General features: G+C 43.0%; 41 non-coding genes across 41 annotated transcripts; all 41 read right to left on the bottom strand.

Moving 5' to 3' along the window:
• Window positions 1-91: 91 nt before the first annotated feature.
• On the bottom strand, window positions 92-164 carry trnav-aac (transfer RNA valine (anticodon AAC)). Its single transcript has one exon. It is a non-coding gene; the product is annotated as a tRNA-Val (tRNA).
• Window positions 165-298: 134 nt separating this feature from the next.
• trnav-aac (transfer RNA valine (anticodon AAC)) lies at window positions 299-371 on the bottom strand. Its single transcript has one exon. It is a non-coding gene; the product is annotated as a tRNA-Val (tRNA).
• Window positions 372-607: 236 nt separating this feature from the next.
• On the bottom strand, window positions 608-680 carry trnav-uac (transfer RNA valine (anticodon UAC)). The gene has a single exon. It is a non-coding gene; the product is annotated as a tRNA-Val (tRNA).
• Window positions 681-1,284: 604 nt separating this feature from the next.
• trnav-cac (transfer RNA valine (anticodon CAC)) lies at window positions 1,285-1,357 on the bottom strand. The gene has a single exon. It is a non-coding gene; the product is annotated as a tRNA-Val (tRNA).
• Window positions 1,358-1,495: 138 nt separating this feature from the next.
• On the bottom strand, window positions 1,496-1,568 carry trnav-aac (transfer RNA valine (anticodon AAC)). The gene has a single exon. It is a non-coding gene; the product is annotated as a tRNA-Val (tRNA).
• Window positions 1,569-2,481: 913 nt separating this feature from the next.
• On the bottom strand, window positions 2,482-2,554 carry trnav-cac (transfer RNA valine (anticodon CAC)). Its single transcript has one exon. It is a non-coding gene; the product is annotated as a tRNA-Val (tRNA).
• Window positions 2,555-2,688: 134 nt separating this feature from the next.
• On the bottom strand, window positions 2,689-2,761 carry trnav-aac (transfer RNA valine (anticodon AAC)). Its single transcript has one exon. It is a non-coding gene; the product is annotated as a tRNA-Val (tRNA).
• Window positions 2,762-2,997: 236 nt separating this feature from the next.
• trnav-uac (transfer RNA valine (anticodon UAC)) lies at window positions 2,998-3,070 on the bottom strand. The gene has a single exon. It is a non-coding gene; the product is annotated as a tRNA-Val (tRNA).
• An 805-nt stretch (window positions 3,071-3,875) lies between these two features.
• Window positions 3,876-3,948, bottom strand: trnav-aac (transfer RNA valine (anticodon AAC)). Its single transcript has one exon. It is a non-coding gene; the product is annotated as a tRNA-Val (tRNA).
• A 236-nt stretch (window positions 3,949-4,184) lies between these two features.
• On the bottom strand, window positions 4,185-4,257 carry trnav-uac (transfer RNA valine (anticodon UAC)). The gene has a single exon. It is a non-coding gene; the product is annotated as a tRNA-Val (tRNA).
• Window positions 4,258-4,861: 604 nt separating this feature from the next.
• On the bottom strand, window positions 4,862-4,934 carry trnav-cac (transfer RNA valine (anticodon CAC)). Its single transcript has one exon. It is a non-coding gene; the product is annotated as a tRNA-Val (tRNA).
• Window positions 4,935-5,072: 138 nt separating this feature from the next.
• trnav-aac (transfer RNA valine (anticodon AAC)) lies at window positions 5,073-5,145 on the bottom strand. The gene has a single exon. It is a non-coding gene; the product is annotated as a tRNA-Val (tRNA).
• Window positions 5,146-6,058: 913 nt separating this feature from the next.
• On the bottom strand, window positions 6,059-6,131 carry trnav-cac (transfer RNA valine (anticodon CAC)). Its single transcript has one exon. It is a non-coding gene; the product is annotated as a tRNA-Val (tRNA).
• A 150-nt stretch (window positions 6,132-6,281) lies between these two features.
• Window positions 6,282-6,354, bottom strand: trnav-aac (transfer RNA valine (anticodon AAC)). The gene has a single exon. It is a non-coding gene; the product is annotated as a tRNA-Val (tRNA).
• Window positions 6,355-7,267: 913 nt separating this feature from the next.
• trnav-cac (transfer RNA valine (anticodon CAC)) lies at window positions 7,268-7,340 on the bottom strand. The gene has a single exon. It is a non-coding gene; the product is annotated as a tRNA-Val (tRNA).
• A 138-nt stretch (window positions 7,341-7,478) lies between these two features.
• trnav-aac (transfer RNA valine (anticodon AAC)) lies at window positions 7,479-7,551 on the bottom strand. The gene has a single exon. It is a non-coding gene; the product is annotated as a tRNA-Val (tRNA).
• A 913-nt stretch (window positions 7,552-8,464) lies between these two features.
• Window positions 8,465-8,537, bottom strand: trnav-cac (transfer RNA valine (anticodon CAC)). Its single transcript has one exon. It is a non-coding gene; the product is annotated as a tRNA-Val (tRNA).
• A 134-nt stretch (window positions 8,538-8,671) lies between these two features.
• trnav-aac (transfer RNA valine (anticodon AAC)) lies at window positions 8,672-8,744 on the bottom strand. The gene has a single exon. It is a non-coding gene; the product is annotated as a tRNA-Val (tRNA).
• A 236-nt stretch (window positions 8,745-8,980) lies between these two features.
• trnav-uac (transfer RNA valine (anticodon UAC)) lies at window positions 8,981-9,053 on the bottom strand. Its single transcript has one exon. It is a non-coding gene; the product is annotated as a tRNA-Val (tRNA).
• Window positions 9,054-9,657: 604 nt separating this feature from the next.
• On the bottom strand, window positions 9,658-9,730 carry trnav-cac (transfer RNA valine (anticodon CAC)). Its single transcript has one exon. It is a non-coding gene; the product is annotated as a tRNA-Val (tRNA).
• A 134-nt stretch (window positions 9,731-9,864) lies between these two features.
• trnav-aac (transfer RNA valine (anticodon AAC)) lies at window positions 9,865-9,937 on the bottom strand. Its single transcript has one exon. It is a non-coding gene; the product is annotated as a tRNA-Val (tRNA).
• Window positions 9,938-10,071: 134 nt separating this feature from the next.
• On the bottom strand, window positions 10,072-10,144 carry trnav-aac (transfer RNA valine (anticodon AAC)). Its single transcript has one exon. It is a non-coding gene; the product is annotated as a tRNA-Val (tRNA).
• Window positions 10,145-10,380: 236 nt separating this feature from the next.
• Window positions 10,381-10,453, bottom strand: trnav-uac (transfer RNA valine (anticodon UAC)). The gene has a single exon. It is a non-coding gene; the product is annotated as a tRNA-Val (tRNA).
• Window positions 10,454-11,057: 604 nt separating this feature from the next.
• Window positions 11,058-11,130, bottom strand: trnav-cac (transfer RNA valine (anticodon CAC)). Its single transcript has one exon. It is a non-coding gene; the product is annotated as a tRNA-Val (tRNA).
• Window positions 11,131-11,268: 138 nt separating this feature from the next.
• trnav-aac (transfer RNA valine (anticodon AAC)) lies at window positions 11,269-11,341 on the bottom strand. Its single transcript has one exon. It is a non-coding gene; the product is annotated as a tRNA-Val (tRNA).
• A 913-nt stretch (window positions 11,342-12,254) lies between these two features.
• On the bottom strand, window positions 12,255-12,327 carry trnav-cac (transfer RNA valine (anticodon CAC)). The gene has a single exon. It is a non-coding gene; the product is annotated as a tRNA-Val (tRNA).
• A 134-nt stretch (window positions 12,328-12,461) lies between these two features.
• trnav-aac (transfer RNA valine (anticodon AAC)) lies at window positions 12,462-12,534 on the bottom strand. The gene has a single exon. It is a non-coding gene; the product is annotated as a tRNA-Val (tRNA).
• A 236-nt stretch (window positions 12,535-12,770) lies between these two features.
• On the bottom strand, window positions 12,771-12,843 carry trnav-uac (transfer RNA valine (anticodon UAC)). Its single transcript has one exon. It is a non-coding gene; the product is annotated as a tRNA-Val (tRNA).
• An 805-nt stretch (window positions 12,844-13,648) lies between these two features.
• Window positions 13,649-13,721, bottom strand: trnav-aac (transfer RNA valine (anticodon AAC)). Its single transcript has one exon. It is a non-coding gene; the product is annotated as a tRNA-Val (tRNA).
• A 236-nt stretch (window positions 13,722-13,957) lies between these two features.
• Window positions 13,958-14,030, bottom strand: trnav-uac (transfer RNA valine (anticodon UAC)). The gene has a single exon. It is a non-coding gene; the product is annotated as a tRNA-Val (tRNA).
• Window positions 14,031-14,634: 604 nt separating this feature from the next.
• trnav-cac (transfer RNA valine (anticodon CAC)) lies at window positions 14,635-14,707 on the bottom strand. The gene has a single exon. It is a non-coding gene; the product is annotated as a tRNA-Val (tRNA).
• Window positions 14,708-14,849: 142 nt separating this feature from the next.
• trnav-aac (transfer RNA valine (anticodon AAC)) lies at window positions 14,850-14,922 on the bottom strand. Its single transcript has one exon. It is a non-coding gene; the product is annotated as a tRNA-Val (tRNA).
• Window positions 14,923-15,835: 913 nt separating this feature from the next.
• On the bottom strand, window positions 15,836-15,908 carry trnav-cac (transfer RNA valine (anticodon CAC)). Its single transcript has one exon. It is a non-coding gene; the product is annotated as a tRNA-Val (tRNA).
• A 134-nt stretch (window positions 15,909-16,042) lies between these two features.
• On the bottom strand, window positions 16,043-16,115 carry trnav-aac (transfer RNA valine (anticodon AAC)). Its single transcript has one exon. It is a non-coding gene; the product is annotated as a tRNA-Val (tRNA).
• Window positions 16,116-16,351: 236 nt separating this feature from the next.
• Window positions 16,352-16,424, bottom strand: trnav-uac (transfer RNA valine (anticodon UAC)). The gene has a single exon. It is a non-coding gene; the product is annotated as a tRNA-Val (tRNA).
• Window positions 16,425-17,229: 805 nt separating this feature from the next.
• On the bottom strand, window positions 17,230-17,302 carry trnav-aac (transfer RNA valine (anticodon AAC)). The gene has a single exon. It is a non-coding gene; the product is annotated as a tRNA-Val (tRNA).
• Window positions 17,303-18,215: 913 nt separating this feature from the next.
• Window positions 18,216-18,288, bottom strand: trnav-cac (transfer RNA valine (anticodon CAC)). The gene has a single exon. It is a non-coding gene; the product is annotated as a tRNA-Val (tRNA).
• A 1,119-nt stretch (window positions 18,289-19,407) lies between these two features.
• trnav-cac (transfer RNA valine (anticodon CAC)) lies at window positions 19,408-19,480 on the bottom strand. Its single transcript has one exon. It is a non-coding gene; the product is annotated as a tRNA-Val (tRNA).
• Window positions 19,481-19,606: 126 nt separating this feature from the next.
• Window positions 19,607-19,679, bottom strand: trnav-aac (transfer RNA valine (anticodon AAC)). The gene has a single exon. It is a non-coding gene; the product is annotated as a tRNA-Val (tRNA).
• A 334-nt stretch (window positions 19,680-20,013) lies between these two features.
• trnav-aac (transfer RNA valine (anticodon AAC)) lies at window positions 20,014-20,086 on the bottom strand. Its single transcript has one exon. It is a non-coding gene; the product is annotated as a tRNA-Val (tRNA).
• Window positions 20,087-20,318: 232 nt separating this feature from the next.
• trnav-uac (transfer RNA valine (anticodon UAC)) lies at window positions 20,319-20,391 on the bottom strand. Its single transcript has one exon. It is a non-coding gene; the product is annotated as a tRNA-Val (tRNA).
• Between the last annotated feature and the right edge of the window lie 4,424 nt (window positions 20,392-24,815).

Genomic DNA, 24,815 nt, shown 5'->3' with positions numbered 1-24,815 from the left:
GAAGGCTCTGTAAAATGTGCATAAAGGTAATGTCTTCTAAAGCCCACAGTCGGCTAAAAAGGGTTCATACTTTTCATCAAAAGGAAGCAGCTGTTTCTGCTCGGTTTCGAACCGAGGACCTTTCGCGTGTTAGGCGAACGTGATAACCACTACACTACGGAAACCAACCTACCTTCCTACCTCTAAAACAGTCCAACATTTTTAATTGAAGGCTCTGTAAAATGTGCATAAAGGTAATGTCTTCTAAAGCCCACAGTCGGCTAAAAAGGGTTCATATTTTTCATCAAAAGGAAGCTGCTGTTTCTGCTCGGTTTCGAACCGAGGACCTTTCGCGTGTTAGGCGAACGTGATGACCACTACACTACAGAAACTCCCCACTTCCACACTAGTTCTCTTTCGCCATAATCTATACAATGATGTGCCCAAAAGCAAATAGGCAATCTGTGTAAATCCCACACACAACAGGACAGAGTTCATTCGGCGTGGCAGTCTACGCCGAGTTTCCAAATAATTTCCCTTAACTTACCTCGGAATTAAGGCGTTTGCAGCTTGGACCACCTGCCTACCAGACAGCCATTTCACCACAGAAAGAAAAAAAGCCCCCACCTGTTTCCGCCCAGTTTCGAGCTGTGGACCTTTCGCGTGTAAGGCGAATGTGATAACCTCTACACTACGGAAACCTGCAGTCAAGGTTGTATCTGACCTTTTCATCGCACGCTTCTTGGAGCACAAATAAAATTACAGATTGCGTTGTGCTCTTCAGTCTGCAAATAGCTTTTTTTTGAGTGGCAAACCAAGCATTTTTCCAGTTGTTTGAAGGATTGCTCTGTGACCATTACTTTTTTGCTCTTTTTTAGATTATTTAATTTAATTGTTTTTAACATTATACGAAATATTTTGTCTTTGAGTGCACCATCCATCTGTTCATTGAAACTGCCTGGTTTAAAGTACAGAGTCTGTCGGTGTGGCAGTTACTGCTGCCTAGTGTGGCTTAATAATTGTCTTCACACCTGTGTAAAGAAAGGCCTTCGTGACGTAGAGCTGCTGCCTAACAGAGGGCCACTCTGACAAATATCTTCGTTCGTGTTCCTCAGAAGAAAGCCACGCAGGCTTGAAATGGCACAAGTGTGGGTTAGGTTTAGGTCAAACAGTGACTGCTCTTTCATTTCTGCATCAACTACACCTTTGCTGACTATATTCATGCCTCTTGGCCGCAAAGCTTCGGTAGCATTGAGTTCCTCCTCAACAGAATGCCAATTGAACCATTGTGAAAAAGAGATTCACTGTTCCCGCCCAGTTTCGAACTGGGGACCTTTCGCGTGTGAGGCAAACGTGATAACCACTACACTACGGAAACCTACCTACCTACCTACCTACCTCTAAAACAGTCCAACATTTTTAATTGAAGGCTCTATAAAATGTGCATAAAGGTAATGTCTTCTAAAGCCCACAGTCGGCTAAAAAGGGTTCATACTTTTCATCAAAAGGAAGCAGCTGTTTCTGCTCGGTTTCGAACCGAGGACCTTTCGCGTGTTAGGCGAACGTGATGACCATTACACTACAGAAACTCCCCACTTCCACACTAGTTCTCTTTCGCCATAATCTATACAATGATGTGCCCAAAAGCAAATAGGCAATCTGTGTAAATCCCACACACAACAGGACAGAGTTCATTCGGCGTGGCAGTCTACGCCGAGTTTCCAAATAATTTCCCTTAACTTACCTCGGAATTAAGGCGTTTGCAGCTTGGACCACCTGCCTACCAGACAGCCATTTAACCACAGAAAGAAAAAAAGCCCCCACCTGTTTCCGCCCAGTTTCGAGCTGGGGACCTTTCGCGTGTAAGGCGAATGTGATAACCTCTACACTATGGAAACCTGCAGTCAAGGTTGTATCTGACCTTTTCATCGCACGCTTCTTGGAGCACGAATAAAATTACAGATTGCGTTGTGCTCTTCAGTCTGCAAATAGCTTTTTTTTGAGTGGCAAACCAAGCATTTTTCCAGTTGTTTGAAGGATTGCTCTGTGACCATTACTTTTTTGCTCTTTTTTAGGTTATTTAATTTAATTGTTTTTAACATTATACGAAATATTTTGTCTTTGAGTGCACCATCCATCTGTTCATTGAAACTGCCTGGTTTAAAGTACAGAGTCTGTCGGTGTGGCAGTTACTGCTGCCTAGTGTGGCTTAATAATTGTCTTCACACCTGTGTAAAGAAAGGCCTTCGTGACGTAGAGCTGCTGCCTAACAGAGGGCCACTCTGACAAATATCTTCGTTCGTGTTCCTCAGAAGAAAGCCACGCAGGCTTGAAATGGCACAAGTGTGGGTTAGGTTTAGGTCAAACAGTGACTGCTCTTTCATTTCTGCATCAACTACACCTTTGCTGACTATATTCATGCCTCTTGGCCGCAAAGCTTCGGTAGCATTGAGTTCCTCCTCAACAGAATGCCAATTGAACCATTGTGAAAAAGAGATTCACTGTTCCCGCCCAGTTTCGAACTGGGGACCTTTCGCGTGTGAGGCAAACGTGATAACCACTACACTACGGAAACCTACCTACCTACCTACCTCTAAAACAGTCCAACATTTTTAATTGAAGGCTCTGTAAAATGTGCATAAAGGTAATGTCTTCTAAAGCCCACAGTCGGCTAAAAAGGGTTCATACTTTTCATCAAAAGGAAGCAGCTGTTTCTGCTCGGTTTCGAACCGAGGACCTTTCGCGTGTTAGGCGAACGTGATGACCACTACACTACAGAAACTCCCCACTTCCACACTAGTTCTCTTTCGCCATAACCTATACAATGATGTGCCCAAAAGCAAATAGGCATTCTGTGTAAATCCCACACACAACAGGACAGAGTTCATTCGGCGAGGCAGTCTACGCCGAGTTTCCAAATAATTTCCCTTAACTTACCTCGGAATTAAGGCGTTTGCAGCTTGGACCACCTGCCTACCAGACAGCCATTTCACCACAGAAAGAAAAAAAGCCCCCACCTGTTTCCGCCCAGTTTCGAGCTGGGGACCTTTCGCGTGTAAGGCGAATGTGATAACCTCTACACTACGGAAACCTGCAGTCAAGGTTGTATCTGACCTTTTCATCGCACGCTTCTTGGAGCACTAATAAAATTACAGATTGCGTTGTGCTCTTCAGTCTGCAAATAGCTTTTTTTTGAGTGGCAAACCAAGCATTTTTCCAGTTGTTTGAAGGATTGCTCTGTGACCATTAATTTTTTGCTCTTTTTTAGGTTATTTAATTTAATTGTTTTTAACATTATACGAAATATTTTGTCTTTGAGTGCACCATCCATCTGTTCATTGAAACTGCCTGGTTTAAAGTACAGAGTCTGTCGGTGTGGCAGTTACTGCTGCCTAGTGTGGCTTAATAATTGTCTTCACACCTGTGTAAAGAAAGGCCTTCGTGACGTAGAGCTGCTGCCTAACAGAGGGCCACTCTGACAAATATCTTCGTTCGTGTTCCTCAGAAGAAAGCCACGCAGGCTTAAAATGGCACGAGTGTGGGTTAGGTTTAGGTCAAACAGTGACTGCTCTTTCATTTCTGCATCAACTACACCTTTGCTGACTATATTCATGCCTCTTGGCCGCAAAGCTTCGGTAGCGTTGAGTTCCTCCTCAAAAGAATGCCAATTGAACCATTGTGAAAAAGAGATTCAGTGTTCCCGCCCAGTTTCAAACTGGGGACCTTTTGCTTGTGAGGCGAACGTGATAACCACTACACTACGGAAGCCTACCTAACTCCCTCAAACAGTCCAACATTTTTAATTGAAGGCTCTGTAAAATGTGCATAAAGGTAATGTCTTCTAAAGCCCACAGTCGGCTAAAAAGGGTTCATATTTTTCATCAAAAGGAAGCTGCTGTTTCTGCTCGGTTTCGAACCGAGAACCTTTCGCGTGTTAGGCGAACGTGATGACCACTACACTACAGAAACTCCCCACTTCCACACTAGTTCTCTTTCGCCATAATCTATACAATGATGTGCCCAAAAGCAAATAGGCAATCTGTGTAAATCCCACACACAACAGGACAGAGTTCATTCGGCGTGGCAGTCTACGCCGAGTTTCCAAATAATTTCCCTTAACTTACCTCGGAATTAAGGCGTTTGCAGCTTGGACCACCTGCCTACCAGACAGCCATTTCACCACAGAAAGAAAAAAAGCCCCCACCTGTTTCCGCCCAGTTTCGAGCTGTGGACCTTTCGCGTGTAAGGCGAATGTGATAACCTCTACACTACGGAAACCTGCAGTCAAGGTTGTATCTGACCTTTTCATCGCACGCTTCTTGGAGCACGAATAAAATTACAGATTGCGTTGTGCTCTTCAGTCTGCAAATAGCTTTTTTTTGAGTGGCAAACCAAGCATTTTTCCAGTTGTTTGAAGGATTGCTCTGTGACCATTACTTTTTTGCTCTTTTTTAGGTTATTTAATTTAATTGTTTTTAACATTATACGAAATATTTTGTCTTTGAGTGCACCATCCATCTGTTCATTGAAACTGCCTGGTTTAAAGTACAGAGTCTGTCGGTGTGGCAGTTACTGCTGCCTAGTGTGGCTTAATAATTGTCTTCACACCTGTGTAAAGAAAGGCCTTCGTGACGTAGAGCTGCTGCCTAACAGAGGGCCACTCTGACAAATATCTTCGTTCGTGTTCCTCAGAAGAAAGCCACGCAGGCTTGAAATGGCACAAGTGTGGGTTAGGTTTAGGTCAAACAGTGACTGCTCTTTCATTTCTGCATCAACTACACCTTTGCTGACTATATTCATGCCTCTTGGCCGCAAAGCTTCGGTAGCATTGAGTTCCTCCTCAACAGAATGCCAATTGAACCATTGTGAAAAAGAGATTCACTGTTCCCGCCCAGTTTCGAACTGGGGACCTTTCGCGTGTGAGGCAAACGTGATAACCACTACACTACGGAAACCTACCTACCTACCTACCTACCTCTAAAACAGTCCAACATTTTTAATTGAAGGCTCTATAAAATGTGCATAAAGGTAATGTCTTCTAAAGCCCACAGTCGGCTAAAAAGGGTTCATACTTTTCATCAAAAGGAAGCAGCTGTTTCTGCTCGGTTTCGAACCGAGGACCTTTCGCGTGTTAGGCGAACGTGATGACCACTACACTACAGAAACTCCCCACTTCCACACTAGTTCTCTTTCGCCATAATCTATACAATGATGTGCCCAAAAGCAAATAGGCAATCTGTGTAAATCCCACACACAACAGGACAGAGTTCATTCGGCGTGGCAGTCTACGCCGAGTTTCCAAATAATTTCCCTTAACTTACCTCGGAATTAAGGCGTTTGCAGCTTGGACCACCTGCCTACCAGACAGCCATTTAACCACAGAAAGAAAAAAAGCCCCCACCTGTTTCCGCCCAGTTTCGAGCTGGGGACCTTTCGCGTGTAAGGCGAATGTGATAACCTCTACACTATGGAAACCTGCAGTCAAGGTTGTATCTGACCTTTTCATCGCACGCTTCTTGGAGCACGAATAAAATTACAGATTGCGTTGTGCTCTTCAGTCTGCAAATAGCTTTTTTTTGAGTGGCAAACCAAGCATTTTTCCAGTTGTTTGAAGGATTGCTCTGTGACCATTACTTTTTTGCTCTTTTTTAGGTTATTTAATTTAATTGTTTTTAACATTATACGAAATATTTTGTCTTTGAGTGCACCATCCATCTGTTCATTGAAACTGCCTGGTTTAAAGTACAGAGTCTGTCGGTGTGGCAGTTACTGCTGCCTAGTGTGGCTTAATAATTGTCTTCACACCTGTGTAAAGAAAGGCCTTCGTGACGTAGAGCTGCTGCCTAACAGAGGGCCACTCTGACAAATATCTTCGTTCGTGTTCCTCAGAAGAAAGCCACGCAGGCTTGAAATGGCACAAGTGTGGGTTAGGTTTAGGTCAAACAGTGACTGCTCTTTCATTTCTGCATCAACTACACCTTTGCTGACTATATTCATGCCTCTTGGCCGCAAAGCTTCGGTAGCATTGAGTTCCTCCTCAACAGAATGCCAATTGAACCATTGTGAAAAAGAGATTCACTGTTCCCGCCCAGTTTCGAACTGGGGACCTTTCGCGTGTGAGGCAAACGTGATAACCACTACACTACGGAAACCTACCTACCTACCTACCTACCTACCTACCTACCTCTAAAACAGTCCAACATTTTTAATTGAAGGCTCTGTAAAATGTGCATAAAGGTAATGTCTTCTAAAGCCCACAGTCGGCTAAAAAGGGTTCATACTTTTCATCAAAAGGAAGCAGCTGTTTCTGCTCGGTTTCGAACCGAGGACCTTTCGCGTGTTAGGCGAACGTGATGACCACTACACTACAGAAACTCCCCACTTCCACACTAGTTCTCTTTCGCCATAATCTATACAATGATGTGCCCAAAAGCAAATAGGCAATCTGTGTAAATCCCACACACAACAGGACAGAGTTCATTCGGCGTGGCAGTCTACGCCGAGTTTCCAAATAATTTCCCTTAACTTACCTCGGAATTAAGGCGTTTGCAGCTTGGACCACCTGCCTACCAGACAGCCATTTAACCACAGAAAGAAAAAAAGCCCCCACCTGTTTCCGCCCAGTTTCGAGCTGGGGACCTTTCGCGTGTAAGGCGAATGTGATAACCTCTACACTATGGAAACCTGCAGTCAAGGTTGTATCTGACCTTTTCATCGCACGCTTCTTGGAGCACGAATAAAATTACAGATTGCGTTGTGCTCTTCAGTCTGCAAATAGCTTTTTTTTGAGTGGCAAACCAAGCATTTTTCCAGTTGTTTGAAGGATTGCTCTGTGACCATTACTTTTTTGCTCTTTTTTAGGTTATTTAATTTAATTGTTTTTAACATTATACGAAATATTTTGTCTTTGAGTGCACCATCCATCTGTTCATTGAAACTGCCTGGTTTAAAGTACAGAGTCTGTCGGTGTGGCAGTTACTGCTGCCTAGTGTGGCTTAATAATTGTCTTCACACCTGTGTAAAGAAAGGCCTTCGTGACGTAGAGCTGCTGCCTAACAGAGGGCCACTCTGACAAATATCTTCGTTCGTGTTCCTCAGAAGAAAGCCACGCAGGCTTGAAATGGCACAAGTGTGGGTTAGGTTTAGGTCAAACAGTGACTGCTCTTTCATTTCTGCATCAACTACACCTTTGCTGACTATATTCATGCCTCTTGGCCGCAAAGCTTCGGTAGCATTGAGTTCCTCCTCAACAGAATGCCAATTGAACCATTGTGAAAAAGAGATTCACTGTTCCCGCCCAGTTTCGAACTGGGGACCTTTCGCGTGTGAGGCAAACGTGATAACCACTACACTACGGAAACCTACCTACCTACCTACCTACCTCTAAAACAGTCCAGCATTTTTAATTGAAGGCTCTGTAAAATGTGCATAAAGGTAATGTCTTCTAAAGCCCACAGTCGGCTAAAAAGGGTTCATACTTTTCATCAAAAGGAAGCAGCTGTTTCTGCTCGGTTTCGAACCGAGGACCTTTCGCGTGTTAGGCGAACGTGATGACCACTACACTACAGAAACTCCCCACTTTTACACTAGTTCTCTTTCGCCATAATCTATACAATGATGTGCCCAAAAGCAAATAGGCAATCTGTGTAAATCCCACACACAACAGGACAGAGTTCATTCGGCGTGGCAGTCTACGCCGAGTTTCCAAATAATTTCCCTTAACTTACCTCGGAATTAAGGCGTTTGCAGCTTGGACCACCTGCCTACCAGACAGCCATTTAACCACAGAAAGAAAAAAAGCCCCCACCTGTTTCCGCCCAGTTTCGAGCTGGGGACCTTTCGCGTGTAAGGCGAATGTGATAACCTCTACACTATGGAAACCTGCAGTCAAGGTTGTATCTGACCTTTTCATCGCACGCTTCTTGGAGCACGAATAAAATTACAGATTGCGTTGTGCTCTTCAGTCTGCAAATAGCTTTTTTTTGAGTGGCAAACCAAGCATTTTTCCAGTTGTTTGAAGGATTGCTCTGTGACCATTACTTTTTTGCTCTTTTTTAGGTTATTTAATTTAATTGTTTTTAACATTATACGAAATATTTTGTCTTTGAGTGCACCATCCATCTGTTCATTGAAACTGCCTGGTTTAAAGTACAGAGTCTGTCGGTGTGGCAGTTACTGCTGCCTAGTGTGGCTTAATAATTGTCTTCACACCTGTGTAAAGAAAGGCCTTCGTGACGTAGAGCTGCTGTCTAACAGAGGGCCACTCTGACAAATATCTTCGTTCGTGTTCCTCAGAAGAAAGCCACGCAGGCTTGAAATGGCACAAGTGTGGGTTAGGTTTAGGTCAAACAGTGACTGCTCTTTCATTTCTGCATCAACTACACCTTTGCTGACTATATTCATGCCTCTTGGCCGCAAAGCTTCGGTAGCATTGAGTTCCTCCTCAACAGAATGCCAATTGAACCATTGTGAAAAAGAGATTCACTGTTCCCGCCCAGTTTCGAACTGGGGACCTTTCGCGTGTGAGGCAAACGTGATAACCACTACACTACGGAAACCTACCTACCTACCTACCTCTAAAACAGTCCAACATTTTTAATTGAAGGCTCTGTAAAATGTGCATAAAGGTAATGTCTTCTAAAGCCCACAGTCGGCTAAAAAGGGTTCATACTTTTCATCAAAAGGAAGCAGCTGTTTCTGCTCGGTTTCGAACCGAGGACCTTTCGCGTGTTAGGCGAACGTGATGACCACTACACTACAGAAACTCCCCACTTCCACACTAGTTCTCTTTCGCCATAATCTATACAATGATGTGCCCAAAAGCAAATAGGCATTCTGTGTAAATCCCACACACAACAGGACAGAGTTCATTCGGCGAGGCAGTCTACGCCGAGTTTCCAAATAATTTCCCTTAACTTACCTCGGAATTAAGGCGTTTGCAGCTTGGACCACCTGCCTACCAGACAGCCATTTCACCACAGAAAGAAAAAAAGCCCCCACCTGTTTCCGCCCAGTTTCGAGCTGGGGACCTTTCGCGTGTAAGGCGAATGTGATAACCTCTACACTACGGAAACCTGCAGTCAAGGTTGTATCTGACCTTTTCATCGCACGCTTCTTGGAGCACGAATAAAATTACAGATTGCGTTGTGCTCTTCAGTCTGCAAATAGCTTTTTTTTGAGTGGCAAACCAAGCATTTTTCCAGTTGTTTGAAGGATTGCTCTGTGACCATTAATTTTTTGCTCTTTTTTAGGTTATTTAATTTAATTGTTTTTAACATTATACGAAATATTTTGTCTTTGAGTGCACCATCCATCTGTTCATTGAAACTGCCTGGTTTAAAGTACAGAGTCTGTCGGTGTGGCAGTTACTGCTGCCTAGTGTGGCTTAATAATTGTCTTCACACCTGTGTAAAGAAAGGCCTTCGTGACGTAGAGCTGCTGTCTAACAGAGGGCCACTCTGACAAATATCTTCGTTCGTGTTCCTCAGAAGAAAGCCACGCAGGCTTGAAATGGCACAAGTGTGGGTTAGGTTTAGGTCAAACAGTGACTGCTCTTTCATTTCTGCATCAACTACACCTTTGCTGACTATATTCATGCCTCTTGGCCGCAAAGCTTCGGTAGCATTGAGTTCCTCCTCAACAGAATGCCAATTGAACCATTGTGAAAAAGAGATTCACTGTTCCCGCCCAGTTTCGAACTGGGGACCTTTCGCGTGTGAGGCAAACGTGATAACCACTACACTACGGAAACCTACCTACCTACCTACCTCTAAAACAGTCCAACATTTTTAATTGAAGGCTCTGTAAAATGTGCATAAAGGTAATGTCTTCTAAAGCCCACAGTCGGCTAAAAAGGGTTCATACTTTTCATCAAAAGGAAGCAGCTGTTTCTGCTCGGTTTCGAACCGAGGACCTTTCGCGTGTTAGGCGAACGTGATAACCACTACACTACGGAAACCAACCTACCTTCCTACCTCTAAAACAGTCCAACATTTTTAATTGAAGGCTCTGTAAAATGTGCATAAAGGTAATGTCTTCTAAAGCCCACAGTCGGCTAAAAAGGGTTCATATTTTTCATCAAAAGGAAGCTGCTGTTTCTGCTCGGTTTCGAACCGAGGACCTTTCGCGTGTTAGGCGAACGTGATGACCACTACACTACAGAAACTCCCCACTTCCACACTAGTTCTCTTTCGCCATAATCTATACAATGATGTGCCCAAAAGCAAATAGGCAATCTGTGTAAATCCCACACACAACAGGACAGAGTTCATTCGGCGTGGCAGTCTACGCCGAGTTTCCAAATAATTTCCCTTAACTTACCTCGGAATTAAGGCGTTTGCAGCTTGGACCACCTGCCTACCAGACAGCCATTTCACCACAGAAAGAAAAAAAGCCCCCACCTGTTTCCGCCCAGTTTCGAGCTGTGGACCTTTCGCGTGTAAGGCGAATGTGATAACCTCTACACTACGGAAACCTGCAGTCAAGGTTGTATCTGACCTTTTCATCGCACGCTTCTTGGAGCACAAATAAAATTACAGATTGCGTTGTGCTCTTCAGTCTGCAAATAGCTTTTTTTTGAGTGGCAAACCAAGCATTTTTCCAGTTGTTTGAAGGATTGCTCTGTGACCATTACTTTTTTGCTCTTTTTTAGGTTATTTAATTTAATTGTTTTTAACATTATACGAAATATTTTGTCTTTGAGTGCACCATCCATCTGTTCATTGAAACTGCCTGGTTTAAAGTACAGAGTCTGTCGGTGTGGCAGTTACTGCTGCCTAGTGTGGCTTAATAATTGTCTTCACACCTGTGTAAAGAAAGGCCTTCGTGACGTAGAGCTGCTGCCTAACAGAGGGCCACTCTGACAAATATCTTCGTTCGTGTTCCTCAGAAGAAAGCCACGCAGGCTTGAAATGGCACAAGTGTGGGTTAGGTTTAGGTCAAACAGTGACTGCTCTTTCATTTCTGCATCAACTACACCTTTGCTGACTATATTCATGCCTCTTGGCCGCAAAGCTTCGGTAGCATTGAGTTCCTCCTCAACAGAATGCCAATTGAACCATTGTGAAAAAGAGATTCACTGTTCCCGCCCAGTTTCGAACTGGGGACCTTTCGCGTGTGAGGCAAACGTGATAACCACTACACTACGGAAACCTACCTACCTACCTACCTACCTCTAAAACAGTCCAACATTTTTAATTGAAGGCTCTATAAAATGTGCATAAAGGTAATGTCTTCTAAAGCCCACAGTCGGCTAAAAAGGGTTCATACTTTTCATCAAAAGGAAGCAGCTGTTTCTGCTCGGTTTCGAACCGAGGACCTTTCGCGTGTTAGGCGAACGTGATGACCATTACACTACAGAAACTCCCCACTTCCACACTAGTTCTCTTTCGCCATAATCTATACAATGATGTGCCCAAAAGCAAATAGGCAATCTGTGTAAATCCCACACACAACAGGACAGAGTTCATTCGGCGTGGCAGTCTACGCCGAGTTTCCAAATAATTTCCCTTAACTTACCTCGGAATTAAGGCGTTTGCAGCTTGGACCACCTGCCTACCAGACAGCCATTTAACCACAGAAAGAAAAAAAGCCCCCACCTGTTTCCGCCCAGTTTCGAGCTGGGGACCTTTCGCGTGTAAGGCGAATGTGATAACCTCTACACTATGGAAACCTGCAGTCAAGGTTGTATCTGACCTTTTCATCGCACGCTTCTTGGAGCACGAATAAAATTACAGATTGCGTTGTGCTCTTCAGTCTGCAAATAGCTTTTTTTTGAGTGGCAAACCAAGCATTTTTCCAGTTGTTTGAAGGATTGCTCTGTGACCATTACTTTTTTGCTCTTTTTTAGGTTATTTAATTTAATTGTTTTTAACATTATACGAAATATTTTGTCTTTGAGTGCACCATCCATCTGTTCATTGAAACTGCCTGGTTTAAAGTACAGAGTCTGTCGGTGTGGCAGTTACTGCTGCCTAGTGTGGCTTAATAATTGTCTTCACACCTGTGTAAAGAAAGGCCTTCGTGACGTAGAGCTGCTGCCTAACAGAGGGCCACTCTGACAAATATCTTCGTTCGTGTTCCTCAGAAGAAAGCCACGCAGGCTTGAAATGGCACAAGTGTGGGTTAGGTTTAGGTCAAACAGTGACTGCTCTTTCATTTCTGCATCAACTACACCTTTGCTGACTATATTCATGCCTCTTGGCCGCAAAGCTTCGGTAGCATTGAGTTCCTCCTCAACAGAATGCCAATTGAACCATTGTGAAAAAGAGATTCACTGTTCCCGCCCAGTTTCGAACTGGGGACCTTTCGCGTGTGAGGCAAACGTGATAACCACTACACTACGGAAACCTACCTACCTACCTACCTCTAAAACAGTCCAACATTTTTAATTGAAGGCTCTGTAAAATGTGCATAAAGGTAATGTCTTCTAAAGCCCACAGTCGGCTAAAAAGGGTTCATACTTTTCATCAAAAGGAAGCAGCTGTTTCTGCTCGGTTTCGAACCGAGGACCTTTCGCGTGTTAGGCGAACGTGATGACCACTACACTACAGAAACTCCCCACTTCCACACTAGTTCTCTTTCGCCATAACCTATACAATGATGTGCCCAAAAGCAAATAGGCATTCTGTGTAAATCCCACACACAACAGGACAGAGTTCATTCGGCGAGGCAGTCTACGCCGAGTTTCCAAATAATTTCCCTTAACTTACCTCGGAATTAAGGCGTTTGCAGCTTGGACCACCTGCCTACCAGACAGCCATTTCACCACAGAAAGAAAAAAAGCCCCCACCTGTTTCCGCCCAGTTTCGAGCTGGGGACCTTTCGCGTGTAAGGCGAATGTGATAACCTCTACACTACGGAAACCTGCAGTCAAGGTTGTATCTGACCTTTTCATCGCACGCTTCTTGGAGCACTAATAAAATTACAGATTGCGTTGTGCTCTTCAGTCTGCAAATAGCTTTTTTTTGAGTGGCAAACCAAGCATTTTTCCAGTTGTTTGAAGGATTGCTCTGTGACCATTAATTTTTTGCTCTTTTTTAGGTTATTTAATTTAATTGTTTTTAACATTATACGAAATATTTTGTCTTTGAGTGCACCATCCATCTGTTCATTGAAACTGCCTGGTTTAAAGTACAGAGTCTGTCGGTGTGGCAGTTACTGCTGCCTAGTGTGGCTTAATAATTGTCTTCACACCTGTGTAAAGAAAGGCCTTCGTGACGTAGAGCTGCTGCCTAACAGAGGGCCACTCTGACAAATATCTTCGTTCGTGTTCCTCAGAAGAAAGCCACGCAGGCTTAAAATGGCACGAGTGTGGGTTAGGTTTAGGTCAAACAGTGACTGCTCTTTCATTTCTGCATCAACTACACCTTTGCTGACTATATTCATGCCTCTTGGCCGCAAAGCTTCGGTAGCGTTGAGTTCCTCCTCAAAAGAATGCCAATTGAACCATTGTGAAAAAGAGATTCAGTGTTCCCGCCCAGTTTCAAACTGGGGACCTTTTGCTTGTGAGGCGAACGTGATAACCACTACACTACGGAAGCCTACCTAACTCCCTCAAACAGTCCAACATTTTTAATTGAAGGCTCTGTAAAATGTGCATAAAGGTAATGTCTTCTAAAGCCCACAGTCGGCTAAAAAGGGTTCATATTTTTCATCAAAAGGAAGCTGCTGTTTCTGCTCGGTTTCGAACCGAGAACCTTTCGCGTGTTAGGCGAACGTGATGACCACTACACTACAGAAACTCCCCACTTCCACACTAGTTCTCTTTCGCCATAATCTATACAATGATGTGCCCAAAAGCAAATAGGCAATCTGTGTAAATCCCACACACAACAGGACAGAGTTCATTCGGCGTGGCAGTCTACGCCGAGTTTCCAAATAATTTCCCTTAACTTACCTCGGAATTAAGGCGTTTGCAGCTTGGACCACCTGCCTACCAGACAGCCATTTCACCACAGAAAGAAAAAAAGCCCCCACCTGTTTCCGCCCAGTTTCGAGCTGTGGACCTTTCGCGTGTAAGGCGAATGTGATAACCTCTACACTACGGAAACCTGCAGTCAAGGTTGTATCTGACCTTTTCATCGCACGCTTCTTGGAGCACGAATAAAATTACAGATTGCGTTGTGCTCTTCAGTCTGCAAATAGCTTTTTTTTGAGTGGCAAACCAAGCATTTTTCCAGTTGTTTGAAGGATTGCTCTGTGACCATTACTTTTTTGCTCTTTTTTAGGTTATTTAATTTAATTGTTTTTAACATTATACGAAATATTTTGTCTTTGAGTGCACCATCCATCTGTTCATTGAAACTGCCTGGTTTAAAGTACAGAGTCTGTCGGTGTGGCAGTTACTGCTGCCTAGTGTGGCTTAATAATTGTCTTCACACCTGTGTAAAGAAAGGCCTTCGTGACGTAGAGCTGCTGCCTAACAGAGGGCCACTCTGACAAATATCTTCGTTCGTGTTCCTCAGAAGAAAGCCACGCAGGCTTGAAATGGCACAAGTGTGGGTTAGGTTTAGGTCAAACAGTGACTGCTCTTTCATTTCTGCATCAACTACACCTTTGCTGACTATATTCATGCCTCTTGGCCGCAAAGCTTCGGTAGCATTGAGTTCCTCCTCAACAGAATGCCAATTGAACCATTGTGAAAAAGAGATTCACTGTTCCCGCCCAGTTTCGAACTGGGGACCTTTCGCGTGTGAGGCAAACGTGATAACCACTACACTACGGAAACCTACCTACCTACCTACCTACCTACCTCTAAAACAGTCCAACATTTTTAATTGAAGGCTCTATAAAATGTGCATAAAGGTAATGTCTTCTAAAGCCCACAGTCGGCTAAAAAGGGTTCATACTTTTCATCAAAAGGAAGCAGCTGTTTCTGCTCGGTTTCGAACCGAGGACCTTTCGCGTGTTAGGCGAACGTGATGACCACTACACTACAGAAACTCCCCACTTCCACACTAGTTCTCTTTCGCCATAATCTATACAATGATGTGCCCAAAAGCAAATAGGCAATCTGTGTAAATCCCACACACAACAGGACAGAGTTCATTCGGCGTGGCAGTCTACGCCGAGTTTCCAAATAATTTCCCTTAACTTACCTCGGAATTAAGGCGTTTGCAGCTTGGACCACCTGCCTACCAGACAGCCATTTAACCACAGAAAGAAAAAAAGCCCCCACCTGTTTCCGCCCAGTTTCGAGCTGGGGACCTTTCGCGTGTAAGGCGAATGTGATAACCTCTACACTATGGAAACCTGCAGTCAAGGTTGTATCTGACCTTTTCATCGCACGCTTCTTGGAGCACGAATAAAATTACAGATTGCGTTGTGCTCTTCAGTCTGCAAATAGCTTTTTTTTGAGTGGCAAACCAAGCATTTTTCCAGTTGTTTGAAGGATTGCTCTGTGACCATTACTTTTTTGCTCTTTTTTAGGTTATTTAATTTAATTGTTTTTAACATTATACGAAATATTTTGTCTTTGAGTGCACCATCCATCTGTTCATTGAAACTGCCTGGTTTAAAGTACAGAGTCTGTCGGTGTGGCAGTTACTGCTGCCTAGTGTGGCTTAATAATTGTCTTCACACCTGTGTAAAGAAAGGCCTTCGTGACGTAGAGCTGCTGCCTAACAGAGGGCCACTCTGACAAATATCTTCGTTCGTGTTCCTCAGAAGAAAGCCACGCAGGCTTGAAATGGCACAAGTGTGGGTTAGGTTTAGGTCAAACAGTGACTGCTCTTTCATTTCTGCATCAACTACACCTTTGCTGACTATATTCATGCCTCTTGGCCGCAAAGCTTCGGTAGCATTGAGTTCCTCCTCAACAGAATGCCAATTGAACCATTGTGAAAAAGAGATTCACTGTTCCCGCCCAGTTTCGAACTGGGGACCTTTCGCGTGTGAGGCAAACGTGATAACCACTACACTACGGAAACCTACCTACCTACCTACCTCTAAAACAGTCCAACATTTTTAATTGAAGGCTCTGTAAAATGTGCATAAAGGTAATGTCTTCTAAAGCCCACAGTCGGCTAAAAAGGGTTCATACTTTTCATCAAAAGGAAGCAGCTGTTTCTGCTCGGTTTCGAACCGAGGACCTTTCGCGTGTTAGGCGAACGTGATGACCACTACACTACAGAAACTCCCCACTTCCACACTAGTTCTCTTTCGCCATAACCTATACAATGATGTGCCCAAAAGCAAATAGGCATTCTGTGTAAATCCCACACACAACAGGACAGAGTTCATTCGGCGAGGCAGTCTACGCCGAGTTTCCAAATAATTTCCCTTAACTTACCTCGGAATTAAGGCGTTTGCAGCTTGGACCACCTGCCTACCAGACAGCCATTTCACCACAGAAAGAAAAAAAGCCCCCACCTGTTTCCGCCCAGTTTCGAGCTGGGGACCTTTCGCGTGTAAGGCGAATGTGATAACCTCTACACTACGGAAACCTGCAGTCAAGGTTGTATCTGACCTTTTCATCGCACGCTTCTTGGAGCACTAATAAAATTACAGATTGCGTTGTGCTCTTCAGTCTGCAAATAGCTTTTTTTTGAGTGGCAAACCAAGCATTTTTCCAGTTGTTTGAAGGATTGCTCTGTGACCATTAATTTTTTGCTCTTTTTTAGGTTATTTAATTTAATTGTTTTTAACATTATACGAAATATTTTGTCTTTGAGTGCACCATCCATCTGTTCATTGAAACTGCCTGGTTTAAAGTACAGAGTCTGTCGGTGTGGCAGTTACTGCTGCCTAGTGTGGCTTAATAATTGTCTTCACACCTGTGTAAAGAAAGGCCTTCGTGACGTAGAGCTGCTGCCTAACAGAGGGCCACTCTGACAAATATCTTCGTTCGTGTTCCTCAGAAGAAAGCCACGCAGGCTTAAAATGGCACGAGTGTGGGTTAGGTTTAGGTCAAACAGTGACTGCTCTTTCATTTCTGCATCAACTACACCTTTGCTGACTATATTCATGCCTCTTGGCCGCAAAGCTTCGGTAGCGTTGAGTTCCTCCTCAAAAGAATGCCAATTGAACCATTGTGAAAAAGAGATTCAGTGTTCCCGCCCAGTTTCAAACTGGGGACCTTTTGCTTGTGAGGCGAACGTGATAACCACTACACTACGGAAGCCTACCTACCTCCCTCAAACAGTCCAACATTTTTAATTGAAGGCTCTGTAAAATGTGCATAAAGGTAATGTCTTCTAAAGCCCACAGTCGGCTAAAAAGGGTTCATACTTTTCATCAAAAGGAAGCAGCTGTTTCTGCTTGGTTTCGAACCGAGGACCTTTCGCATGTTAGGCGAACGTGATGACCACTACACTACAGAAACTCCCCACTTCCACACTAGTTCTCTCTCACCATAATCTATACAATGATGTGCCCAAAAGCAAATAGGCAATCTGTGTAAATCCCACACACAACAGGACAGAGTTCATTCGGCGTGGCAGTCTACGCCGAGTTTCCAAATAATTTCCCTTAACTTACCTCGGAATTAAGGCGTTTGCAGCTTGGACCACCTGCCTACCAGACAGCCATTTCACCACAGAAAGAAAAAAAGCCCCCACCTGTTTCCGCCCAGTTTCGAGCTGGGGACCTTTCGCGTGTAAGGCAAATGTGATAACCTCTACACTTCGGAAACCTGCAGTCAAGGTTGTATCTGACCTTTTCATCGCACGCTTCTTGGAGCACGAATAAAATTACAGATTGCGTTGTGCTCTTCAGTCTGCAAATAGCTTTTTTTTGAGTGGCAAACCAAGCATTTTTCCAGTTGTTTGAAGGATTGCTCTGTGACCATTACTTTTTTGCTCTTTTTTAGGTTATTTAATTTAATTGTTTTTAACATTATACGAAATATTTTGTCTTTGAGTGCACCATCCATCTGTTCATTGAAACTGCCTGGTTTAAAGTACAGAGTCTGTCGGTGTGGCAGTTACTGCTGCCTAGTGTGGCTTAATAATTGTCTTCACACCTGTGTAAAGAAAGGCCTTCGTGACGTAGAGCTGCTGCCTAACAGAGGGCCACTCTGACAAATATCTTCGTTCGTGTTCCTCAGAAGAAAGCCACGCAGGCTTAAAATGGCACGAGTTTGGGTTAGGTTTAGGTCAAACAGTGACTGCTCTTTCATTTCTGCATCAACTACACCTTTGCTGACTATATTCATGCCTCTTGGCCGCAAAGCTTCGGTAGCGTTGAGTTCCTCCTCAAAAGAATGCCAATTGAACCATTGTGAAAAAGAGATTCAGTGTTCCCGCCCAGTTTCAAACTGGGGACCTTTTGCTTGTGAGGCAAACGTGATAACCACTACACTACGGAAGCCTACCTACCTACCTCCCTCAAACAGTCCAACATTTTTAATTGAAGGCTCTGTAAAATGTGCATAAAGGTAATGTCTTCTAAAGCCCACAGTCGGCTAAAAAGGGTTCATACTTTTCATCAAAAGGAAGCAGCTGTTTCTGCTCGGTTTCGAAACGAGGACCTTTTGCGTGTTAGGCGAACATGATGACCACTACACTACAGAAACTCCCCACTTCCACACTAGCTCTCTTTCGCCATAATCTATACAATGATGTGCCTAAAAGCAAATAGGCAATCTGTGTAAATCCCACACACAACAGGACAGAGTTCATTCGGCGTGGCAGTCTACGCCGAGTTTCCAAATAATTTCCCTTAACTTACCTCGGAATTAAGGCGTTTGCAGCTTGGACCACCTGCCTACCAGACAGCCATTTCACCACAGAAAGAAAAAAAAGCCCCCACCTCTTTCCGCCCAGTTTCAAGCTGGGGACCTTTCGCGTGTAAGGTGAATGTGATAACCTCTACACTACGGAAACCTGCAGTCAAGGTTGTATCTGACCTTTTCATCGCACGCTTCTTGGAGCACGAATAAAATTACAGATTGCGTTGTGCTCTTCAGTCTGCAAATAGCTTTTTTTTGAGTGGCAAACCAAGCATTTTTCCAGTTGTTTGAAGGATTGCTCTGTAACCATTACTTTTTTGCTCTTTTTTAGGTTATTTAATTTAATTGTTTTTAACATTATACGAAATATTTTGTCTTTGAGTGCACCATCCATCTGTTCATTGAAACTGCCTGGTTTAAAGTACAGAGTCTGTCGGTGTGGCAGTTACTGCTGCCTAGTGTGGCTTAATAATTGTCTTCACACCTGTGTAAAGAAAGGCCTTCGTGACGTAGAGCTGCTGCCTAACAGAGGGCCACTCTGACAAATATCTTCGTTCGTGTTCCTCAGAAGAAAGCCACGCAGGCTTGAAATGGCACAAGTGTGGGTTAGGTTTAGGTCAAACAGTGACTGCTCTTTCATTTCTGCATCAACTACACCTTTGCTGACTATATTCATGCCTCTTGGCCGCAAAGCTTCGGTAGCATTGAGTTCCTCCTCAACAGAATGCCAATTGAACCATTGTGAAAAAGAGATTCACTGTTCCCGCCCAGTTTCGAACTGGGGACCTTTCGCGTGTGAGGCGAACGTGATAACCACTACACTACGGAAACCTACCTACCTCTAAAACAGTCCAACATTTTTAATTGAAGTCTCTGTAATATGTGCATAAAGGTAATGTCTTCTAAAGCCCACAGTCGGCTAAAAAGGGTTCATACTTTTCATCAAAAGGAAGCAGCTGTTTCTGCTCGGTTTCGAACAGAGGACCTTTCGCGTGTTAGGCGAACGTGATGACCACTACACTACAGAAACTCCCCACTTCCACACTAGTTCTCTTTCGCCATAATCTATACAATGATGTGCCCAAAAGCAAATAGGCAATCTGTGTAAATCCCACACACAACAGGACAGAGTTCATTCGGCGTGGCAGTCTAAGCCGAGTTTCCAAATAATTTCCCTTAATTTAGGAAATTATTCCTAAATTAATAATTTAGGAATACCTGTTTTAGAGGTAGGAAACCTACCTACCTCTAAAACAGTCCAACATTTTTAATTGAAGTCTCTGTAAAATGTGCATAAAGGTAATGTCTTCTAAAGCCCACAGTCGGCTAAAAAGGGTTCATACTTTTCATCAAAAGGATGCAGCTGTTTCTGCTCGGTTTCGAACCGAGGACCTTTCGCGTGTTAGGCGAACGTGATGACCACTACACTACAGAAACTCCCCACTTCCACACTAGTTCTCTGTCTTCATAATCTATACAATGATGTGCCCAAAAGCAAATAGGCAATCTGTGTAAATCCCACACACAACAGGACAGAGTTCATTCGGCGTGGCAGTCTACGCCGAGTTTCCAAATAATTTCCCTTACCTCGGAATTAAGGCGTTTGCAGCTTGGACCACCTGCCTACCAGACAGCCATTTCACCACAGAAAGAAAAAAAGCCCCCCACCTGTTTCCGCCCAGTTTCGAGCTGGGGACCTTTCGCGTGTAAGGCGAATGTGATAACCTCTACACTACGGAAACCTGCAGTCAAGGTTGTATCTGACCTTTTCATCGCACGCTTCTTGGAGCACGAATAAAATTACAGATTGCGTTGTGCTCTTCAGTCTGCAAATAACTTTTTTTTTAGATGCAAACCAAGCATTTTTCCAGTTGTTTGAAGGATTGCTCTGTGACCATTACTTTTTTGCTCTTTTTTAGGTTATTTAATTTAATTGTTTTTAACATTATACGAAATATTTTGTCTTTGAGTGCACATCCATCTGTTCATTGAAACTGCCTGGTTTAAAGTACAGAGTCTGTCGGTGTGGCAGTTACTGCTGCCTAGTGTGGCTTAATAATTGTCTTCACACCTGTGTAAAGAAAGGCCTTCGTGACGTAGAGCTGCTGCCTAACAGAGGGCCACTCTGACAAATATCTTCGTTCGTGTTCCTCAGAAGAAAGCCACGCAGGCTTGAAATGGCACAAGTGTGGGATAGGTTTAGGTCAAACAGTGACTGCTCTTTCATTTCTGCATCAACTACACCTTTGCTGACTATATTCATGCCTCTTGGCCGCAAAGCTTCGGTAGCATTGAGTTCCTCCTCAACAGAATGCCAATTGAACCATTGTGAAAAAGAGATTCACTGTTCCCGCCCAGTTTCGAACTGGGGACCTTTCGCGCGGGAGCCGAAAATAGTTAAGCTTAACTTCTCTTAACTTTTCCCATTCATTCTCTATGGTAGTGCTTAACACTACGGATGCAATATATTTGTGGCCACACGTAGATTTCCTGGCGCTGTTTCGCCTCTTCCGTGGCGGGGAATTTAAGAAGCCTGGTGTCATCTGTCAATCATTCGTAGTGAGTGGAGGAGGGGAGGAGACCAGTTTCACGATCGGAGAGATATCCGTTTACCGAATTGTTGTACAAAACAAAACAAGTTTGCTGGCAAGCATTTACTGTCTAAACTACCGTCGCAAAAGTTTTACCTCAGGTGACCGCTGTTTTTACATAAGAGTTCGAGATCAACGCAATTAACGTTAAGCGAGAAGGTAAGTTAAGTTAAATGCTACGTTACTTTAGCAATATTAACTTTCTGTATTGTAAATACATTATCATATAAATGACATGTATATTCTCATGTAATGGTATTGTTAATTGTGTTGAATGGTTTGTGATGTTAGGAAATATTAAACCAAACTCATAGTTGAACATACAGCAGTTATTTTATATAATTGTTATAGTTTCTTTGTAAGAGTGAAGGTTTCATAATTGATCTCTAAGTACTTAAAAATGTTTTTTTGAAAATGTTAACAATGCAATATGATACTAATAATGTAATTAATATGTATTACACACACATATTACATTTATTACATATATATTCTATATTATTATATATATTACATTGTACTTGTGCAATTTAATGGTATAATTTAAACTGTGTGTATATAAAACAACATTTTTAATTAGTTAAACTTGTTTTAATATATACATGTATACATTTTCATATTAAATATTTTATATACATACTCATATATTGAGTGGATTAAATAAATATTAAATAACACAAATTTATAAGTCTCTTATGCTCTAAGGCTGCATTTATTAAGCTTAAAAACTGTAATATTATGAAATATTATGGCAAGTTAAAATAACTTATATATAATATATATATATATATATAACTGCTGCTGATAACTGCCTTATTTCACTATATTAAGTATTTTTATGTGGCCATGATTTCAGAACAGCAACATGAAGAAAACAGTTTTTTTCCCCGGGAGATACAAGGTGTCTTTCAGGAAAGGCCCATCAGGCCATTTACGCAGGGAACCATCAGAAGAGGCAAAAAAAATTAAAGACAACCCTTCACTGCAGAACAAGTCAACACCTCAAAGAGAAGATCTGGTCAGGATGAATGCCCGTTCTGTTGTCTTACAGAGAGGAGGGGATGTCTCTGACAAGCAAGAGGTGTTGGGAGAATACATTCTACAGTTTGGCAAATACAAGGGCCAGTCTTTCAGGTGGTTACTAGAGAATGATGTCGGCTATGCTTTGTACCTGTCCAATAAGGTTGAGGAAGAAGAACAGGCTGGGCAGTTCAACCCAGAGGGTCCTTGCAAAGATAGTCTAATTTCCTTTATTGAATACTCAAGAAGCTTTAAGGAAATTGATGATCTTAAACGGTATCTGTCTCAAAGGCCAGATCCATTGCCAGTTTTGATAAAGGAAGACAATACTGTTGGATTTGGAACAAGAGCTCAAGACACTTGGAGACAAATTTGGGATACCAGGGCAGATGGATATGCTTTCTTTATAATGAAGCAGAAGTGTGTTCCAGGCAGCAAAATGTACAACTTGCAGCAGTATCTTTTAAAACAGCAGCAACAACAGCTGACAATAAACACTCCTCCGTTGCCCTCACCATCAGCTTCCACTGCAAGACCACTTGTTCCTTCCAGTACTGCTTCTGATCAGCCTGGTAATTTAATAAAATTCATGCAAATTTGCTTATATTGTTACTTAAAGCCTACTGATCCATTGATTTTGTTTTATAGTGATGGAGGAGGATGAAGAGGTGGAGAGGATAATGATGAGTCTGTCTACAACAAAATTATCTCACACAGCTGAGTAAGTGAATCAAGAGTCACGTCATGTGTGTTATACAGAGCCATTTCAAGTTCAGCATGTTTTTGACACATGCAATTGCACATACTGGAGCAAAAATGTTCAAATTATGCTTAATTTTCAGGATCATCTGCAGCCACGGAATCCACACACTTGTCTACAGCAGGTTACTTTCCAAATCAGATTCAGAGGCTTATTCTGTTACATACAGACTTATCCTCTATTTCTGAATTTAATTATCTTATTTGTTGCTTTGGCAGTGTTCTTGCCTGTTCTAAAAAACATGTTTTTTTTTGTTCTAACTATAATTAAGGGTTGAACATACCAGTGGTGAGGGTGAGTGCACTTCATGAATTGTATGCATGGTATTTAAAGTGTCATTTGTTGTTATAAGTGGAATGTTTACTTACAGACTTTTGAACATTATTAGAATTTGCATTCCTAGGATAAATAGAATGATAGAATAAACAATGATTCATGCATTACATTAAATGAGTCATTTAATGTAGTCAAGACAATTAAATACACATCATGTACATTCAGTGTTTTAATATATTTTTTATTTCCTCCTTGTGCTGTTCCATGCAGGTCTGCCACAGCCTCCATCAACATCAGTTCCTGTGTGTAGGCCTTCTTCACGGGGTGAAGGCTCTGTACCACCTGCAGCAACACAATCAACACCGGCACCAATGCCATCTGCACTGACTGAAGCCCCTGTTCTCAGCTACAAAAAAGGTAAAGACAGTTAAATACACATCATGTGCAATCATTTTAATACACACACACACACACATATATATATATATATATATATATATATATTTTTTTTTTTTTTTTTTTTGTGTTCAATCCAGTTCTGTCGACATCACATGCAGTCTCTAGTTCTCCCAGTCCCAGTATGCCTTCTTCACAGACTGATGGGCCTGTACCACCTCCTGCTGCACAATCAGCACCTACAGCTCCTGCATCAATGCCTTCTGTACAGAAAGAAGCACCTGTTCCTAGCTACTTGCAAGATATCAGCCGCTGGAACTGCTCTCTTCATCAAAGAATTTGGATGAAGACAGAGATGGAATCCATGGGGCTCTGGCCAGGATCACACCCAGTAAGACACCTCATGAATATGGTCTCCTTGTGGCGCTATCCACCTCAGCCTGAGCTTATAGAGACAAACACTGGCCTTCCATCACCCAAATACTTCCAACTCCATCCATTTTTCATTTGGAAACCTGAGCACAGTATAATGGAAAGGCTTAGGAACAATTACATCCTGCCTTGTCTTTACAGATGTCAAAATCCAAATGTTGTGTCCTCTGGTGTGGGAAGACCCAGAGTGATCCTTGGTACTACTGGGTAATTTTACATCCTTGCTTCACGTCTGTGTTGTAAGGCATGCAAAAGATACTGGTTTGCTGATAAACCTCAGGGGCTGGACATTCTACCACAGCGATTCAGAAACGTCTTGCCAGCCTTCCTCACCCATAAGAAGGCAATCTGTAAAACAGTGATGGATGAACTGAGGCGCTCTGGAAAATCCTCTAATGACATGGCCAACCAGCTGTCTGAGGTGCTTCACCTTAAATTTGAAAGAGCACATCTGGCTTACCTTCTCAGTGTGCAGAATGTCAGGGATGCTGAAGCAGGGATGTATGGTCAGAAAACCATCACTGGGGCACTGAGGAAGGATGACACACCTGCACCGTTTGGGGATTACGGAGACACTGATGGGTGGAATGGGGTGTCTGTCTCTGCACACTATTTAATAGAGTGCCTCCTTCATGAATATCAGCGGCAGTAAGCAGCTCTCACTCAGCTCCTACAAGGCACTTTTGGAAAG

The sequence above is a fragment of the Carassius carassius genome, chromosome 22 (genome assembly GCF_963082965.1).
Source record: "Carassius carassius chromosome 22, fCarCar2.1, whole genome shotgun sequence".
Taxonomy (NCBI): Eukaryota; Metazoa; Chordata; class Actinopteri; order Cypriniformes; family Cyprinidae; genus Carassius; species Carassius carassius.
The sequence above is the reverse complement of the archived record's forward strand: the minus strand, read 5'-3'. Positions and strand labels throughout refer to the sequence as shown.